This window comes from Eleginops maclovinus, chromosome 22 (genome assembly GCF_036324505.1).
Source record: "Eleginops maclovinus isolate JMC-PN-2008 ecotype Puerto Natales chromosome 22, JC_Emac_rtc_rv5, whole genome shotgun sequence".
Classification (NCBI taxonomy): domain Eukaryota; kingdom Metazoa; phylum Chordata; class Actinopteri; order Perciformes; family Eleginopidae; genus Eleginops; species Eleginops maclovinus.
Genome location: NC_086370.1, coordinates 1048259 through 1054171, shown reverse-complemented (window position 1 = coordinate 1054171; position 5913 = coordinate 1048259). Strand labels below are relative to the sequence as shown.

Sequence of the window (5913 nt, the reverse complement as noted above, 5' to 3'; positions counted from 1 at the left end):
TTATTACCATTTTGTTCCTCCTGTCTTCTTGAGCCAGACTCCTGTCCAACTCCTCTAGCTTGCTAGTGTTCTGCAGGGTGCCAACAAGAGATCTTCTGCCTGAAGCAGAGGCTGAGGCGAGTTAGTTCTAGAGATGAGGGCTTCGACCATAGCCTCCAAAGCATCGATCCTCCTATCGATCCTCCTCATCAGGCAGCCCATGTGTGCTTCCATGACTACGGGGACATTTGTGATGGAATTCATTTGAGTTTTTATACATATTATACTTTCCTATGTGAACATCTTAAGGGTGTATAAAGCCCCTTCCTCTCCATCATGAGTCATTGCTGAAGTTTTTGAAAGGAAAATGTTATTTTTTGCCTTCTTGGTCAGGAAATTGTATTCAGACTGTAAATGGAAAATTCAAAGCAACTCTACCTCGAACTGGGTTCAGAGATGTATCCATCTGATGACTGGTTACATGTCTGGTCGAGTGACTGGCTACATGTGTGAGTGGTTTTGACCCATTTGAAAAGAAAGTGGATATGAATGTCAGTTCATTTAAGTTGGGCTTCTTATACTTGTTATTTGCGAAACATGAACCTATGCTAACACATCAGACAATTAAAAAAAAAAAACTTACATGCCGGTGGTGTAGGCAGAGAAATCTGCTGACCTGAAAAAGGCACAAAAACACATCAGATCAGTCACATAACATGCACCAGGTTATTCCTCATGAATGTTAGCTCCAAGCTATGAAAGATGACTTGATAACTGTTAACTTACCCACAGGGCTTCCAGACATACCCACAGTCCTGGACTGCTTTCTTGCCGTTGGATTGGAATCATCTTGAAAGAAAGACCATATAACGTGTACCGATTGGGAAACAATCATTGAATTGTGTACATAATGTAGTCTTTACTGAAGAGATCTTACCATCACTAGAGGAGTCTGAATTGAATCTCCTTGGGCGTCTACGCGGCCTTGATTGATGAACATTTGCGTCATCTTCTGTCTCAACACTTGAAGAGTCCATCAGTCGTAGACATTTCCGGTCTGCTTTAGTGTAGGAATCTATGTAAGGAGAAACATGTTTTTGAGCCAGTAGCAGAACAAAGCAGTATTTCCATACAGAGAAAACTTTATGAATATATTCTATATAGTGCATAGCAAAGACCTGTCTGTTGTGTACCATACTTTTTTGACTGGATGTTTAGCCCAGCCTCTGTTTGGCTCGCTGCAGTTAATTACATGCTTTTGCACGTTAAGTGGTGTCCAGTAGCAGAGGAAGCCCCCATGTTTAAAAACTCCTTTCTTACAAGGTGGGAAAAAAGACATTTAGAATGGAAAAATAAATTACGTCAATACAAAACCGCATACCTCAGAAGTGTTTTCGAGCCATGAAGATGGCACAACCTCAATGGCATTGTCAGTGAACTCAACCACAGTGAAGCTCATCTGTTCACAGAAAGGCATCATTAGCATGGCAAATAGAGCACACAGAGGGTACAGAAGCAGAACCCAGAGGCTGTGCAGGAGCAGGAGAAAGTGTTCATGGTGGGTTGCTTGGTTATGTGCTTCTACTTTTTTATTCTTGTGTCAGCATTTAGTCCGTTATCCTGCTCTGGAAATATTGATTTTGGTACCACTTTACAATAAAACTACCCTTAAAGGGTTTAAGAATAGGTTGTAATTCACTTGTTATTTAGGTTACTAATGAAAACAGTCAGACAAAGTCCTTTAAGTGTTTTTGTAAAGCAGTTTTTATTTAGTTTTGAATAAAAATAGATATACATAGCATCAGGATGGAGTGGGTACATTTCCCTTTAAAACTCCATCCCAACCCATCCTTTATCAATACAAGGCTCAAAACCCTAACCCTTTTTGCAAGCGTACACAGTGAATACACTCAAAGAACCCCTCCATAAATAGACTGAAGTTGGTTGTTTGGATATCTCCTAAAAATCATGCAGGACTGTCAAGAAAACATTTGTCTGTTTCTGTGGCTCCTCAATCATCAAGGCCTGTGTAGTGAGTTCACATTCTGGCAACAGCTTCATGAGACAGTCTCCCCTTTTCACTCTGAAGCACCCGATGATTCTTGAATCACAAGGATCTGTGAACAGAGGATCCACCTTCTCAAACACCTTGCACAAAACCATGTCATTCCTCTCCTCAACGGCCTCACAGCATTTGTCACCTGCCAAGATGTAGGCATTGTTTGGTCTTCAGATTTTCTTTTTTTGTGCTGGAACTGTGCTGCTTGGACCCTGTTCCATCTCGGAGAGCCTTTTGGCCACTTGAATAAGTGGTCTTCTTCCCGATCGGACCAGACGTTTCAGCTGTCCCAAGTAGTTTTCAAACCGGAAGGCGCTACATGCATCCAGGCATCCAAAGGTTTCTGCTTCATCTGTTAAATGGAGCATGGTATGGACATTATACACCATGAAGTGCCTGCCATACAGCTCTGCTGTCTTTGACACAAAATACTCCATCAGACTTCTGCTGTAGTCTGCGTGTTTGCGTGCCAGGTTTGGAGAAACCAAAATATTCAGTGCTACGCTGAAAGCCATGAAATGCCTATACATTGGTCTGGACAGAATGTCCTTGAGCATAATTTTTTTAATTCCGAGCTGGTCGCTTATTTGCTTCATTTCATTGACCTCAATCAGGAATGGGTTTTTCACAAGTAGAAAAATATTGCTATGGTCCTTGAAGTCGTGGAATCTTTATGTGTAGTTTTGCTTGAGCTCAGTTAGCACGTCACAGAATTGTGATTGACAGGGCAGGAGAGCGTCTGCATGCATCGCCATCACTTTCTGCACGGTGGGAAAGAAACGGTAATCAGAACCACGGACACTTCGTTCGAGTACATCCAGTTTGTCAGAAAATACTCTGACAGCCGTGTAGAGCTCATACACGGTCTTGTTTCTTCCCTGCATCTTGAGATTAAGTTTGTTCAAGTGCTGCGTAATGTCACACAGGAACGCAACAGACAGCACCCACTCTTTATCATCCAAAACGGAAAATCGGGAAGTCTCCCCTTGGCCGACAATGAAGGATTTCAGTGGTTCAAGCAGGTCCATGAAATGTGCAAGCATACGTCCTTTAGACAGCCATCTGATCTCGGTGTGTATAGTGAGTGTTAAACTCCTCACACAGCAGTTTAAAATGTAGGTGGTTTCTTGCACGGGCCCTGATATAATTAACCACTTCGATTACATTTGCCATCACTTCATTCAGACATTTGAACTTAGCAAACAAGGCTTTTTGATGCACAATACAATGGTATGGGAAAATAACCTCAGCAGCAACCCCGCCGTTTTTCAGCGTTTCTTTCAGCAAAGCCACGTCTCCGTTCCTCTTACCAAGCACCGCCGGTGCGCCATCTGTTGTGAATGCTGTGATTTTTTCTGGTCCAATGTTAAACTTTTCTAATGTTTCCAGCACAGCGTTTTTTATTTCAATGCCCGTTGTTCCATTTCCCAGTGAAACTATGTCAAGCAGTTCTTCTGTAATGTCAAACTTACTGTTGATGGCTCGGATAAAGATGAGTAATTGTGGCGTGTCATTGATATCCAAGCTTTCGTCCATTGCAAGGCTGACAAACTCAGTGGATGACAGTTTGTCCTTAAGAGTATGTGCAATGTTCTCTGAAATGTTTGATGCCCTCCTAGCTACAGTAGAATCCGACAGTTGAATTTTTTTTGTCTCTCGTTCCAGGTCTTTTTTCTCAGGAAACAACGTTGAACAAGCCAGCAGTATGCAATCCTTCACCATTTCTCCATCAGTATATGGCTTCATCTTTTTCATCAGTTCATGTGTGATTTTGTAGGATGCCTCTGTCGCTCTTTCACTCGTATTAGTGTGGAATAAGTTTTTTTGTGTCTCGCCAGCTTTTCCGACCTCAGCTCTCCACCTTTCGGAAAGTCGGTGCTGAACTTCGGGTGTTTTGTGTCGTGATGGCGCTGCAAATTGGACCTTTTAAATTGTGAAATGACGTTGTCACAAAGCAGATGCATTTTCCCGAACCGGTGGAGACGAAGAAAAACTCGAGTTCCCAGTCCTCTTTAAATGTTCGATATTCCTCTTCATATTTTCTTTTCCTATATTCCTTTGCCATTTTTGCGTAGCGCTGTAAGCTAGTTTTCCCAGTGTGACGGAGCAATTATCTCGCACACCTGCAATCAGACCGGGAAACCTGAAATAATTTGTGATTGGTTGTTCAGAAGAATGGGGGGGGGGGGGGGGGCTTAATAGAAGTGACTTGTGAGTGATAATGAAATGTTGATGAATTCTGCTGACAATGTGTTTGTTGTTGGCTCGCGAGCCGCGGGTTGAGTTTCGCTGGGTTAATGCATAACTAGTTTATAATAAATACATTTGTATTTATTTTAAAAACATTTCATATAATCATACGCATTGGATTCATGTGGGTCAATACGTGTGGACTGGAGGGTGACGGTGACGAGCATACGTTTCACTTTCCTTTTTGATTTCAATTCCAACCTTTGTAATGAAGAAGATATGTCTCTCAGGCCCAGAACATGTGACCAAGGCTGGCTGGTCCAAGGTGGCATTTGTCACATTTGTCATCAGTGTCTGGATCGATACGAGACAGTTTACTTTTGGACCAGTGGACTCTGTGAAACACTTTGCATTGTAACACTCCATGACGAGCACAAATAGAAGACGAGTGCACCCATTTCAGAGCAGGCTCCCAGACCGCAGGGCCTATCTCTATATTAAGATCTACCGACCATGCACTACATAGGGCGTCTGTAGAAAAGGTTCCAAAGTTGTGTTGGTATTCAGTACTTTCAGTTGTTGGGTGTAGATGATGAGGGGAGGAGGGGCTAGCTCACGTGTTTGTGTGACGTGGCACTAGGTCAGACGGTGGCCATTACAAGTAGTTGCGGGAAGGTTTCGGCGTTCCGTGTTGTGTTAGTGTGCGTAAATGACGGTGAGTGTTGTCCACAGTTCTGTTTGTTATGTTGTTCCTTAATAATTATTATTTAGGTGTTAAGCTATAGTCAGTGTTGTAGTACTCGAGTCCGGGACTCGGACTCGTGAGCTCAATTTAGAGACTTGTGACTTGACTTGGACTTGAGCACTAATGACTTGAACTCGGACTTGGACTCGTGCATTCGGACTCGCGATGACTCGAAAGGACTCGACTTTGTCATTAAAACCCTGAGGTCGACGAACACGCCGGCGCGTTTTCGCCACGCTTTCCATATGTTTCTATTAATATTTATGCCATAATACGGCTAGAAATGTTGCCGGAATCGGTACTCTCTTCTTTCCGATGCATTCTCTCGCGAGATCCTACGTGATTCACACCCGGAGCTAGGGGGCCAATAATAGAGCTTGATGCATACATCTTTGTGAATGATGTGTGTGTCAAGCTCTCTTATTCGCCCTTTCAATGCATATGAAAGTTCATAGCACCCGCCATTAGGACACGCCTATGAGCTGCTGGAACACGGTTATGTTTTTTTGAAGTTTAACAAGACAGGGTTTCCCACACATAGACTTTACGTGGGCGGGCCACCCAGGTATATTAACGGCAGCCCAAGTGTATTTCGCGACCCTTTTTTTTTTTTTTTATCCGTCCGCGAGCACGACGCTATCCGCGATCGATTAAATAGTGGATAATGATCTCCTCACTCTACGCTTCCTGTACCTGTTAGCTCTGCTATCGTGCTTCTTTTGACCCATGTAATAACATAGTAAAAGTCAAGGAAAATCGAGGCATTGGAACACATTCATTTCAAGCAACCACTTTTTGAAAGTTATGCATGAAAATACGCTAATAGAAATGTTATTTCTTTCACATTTCTCAAAAGATGTCAAAAAAAATAAGTGTATGTTGCCTACCTAGAGGTTCTGTGATATATTTATCTCTAAGTTAGGATGTAGTTACCTTATTT

The 5913-nt window shown here is 42.6% G+C and overlaps 1 long non-coding RNA gene across 1 annotated transcript; it reads right to left on the bottom strand.

Annotated features, from left to right (window-relative positions):
* Nucleotides 1-617: 617 nt before the first annotated feature.
* On the bottom strand, nt 618-1037 carry LOC134858578 (uncharacterized). The gene is made up of 3 exons (XR_010164981.1): nt 917-1037; nt 766-828; nt 618-655 (listed from the first exon to the last, which is right to left on the bottom strand). It is a non-coding gene; the product is annotated as an uncharacterized LOC134858578 (long non-coding RNA).
* Nucleotides 1038-5913: the final 4876 nt, after the last annotated feature.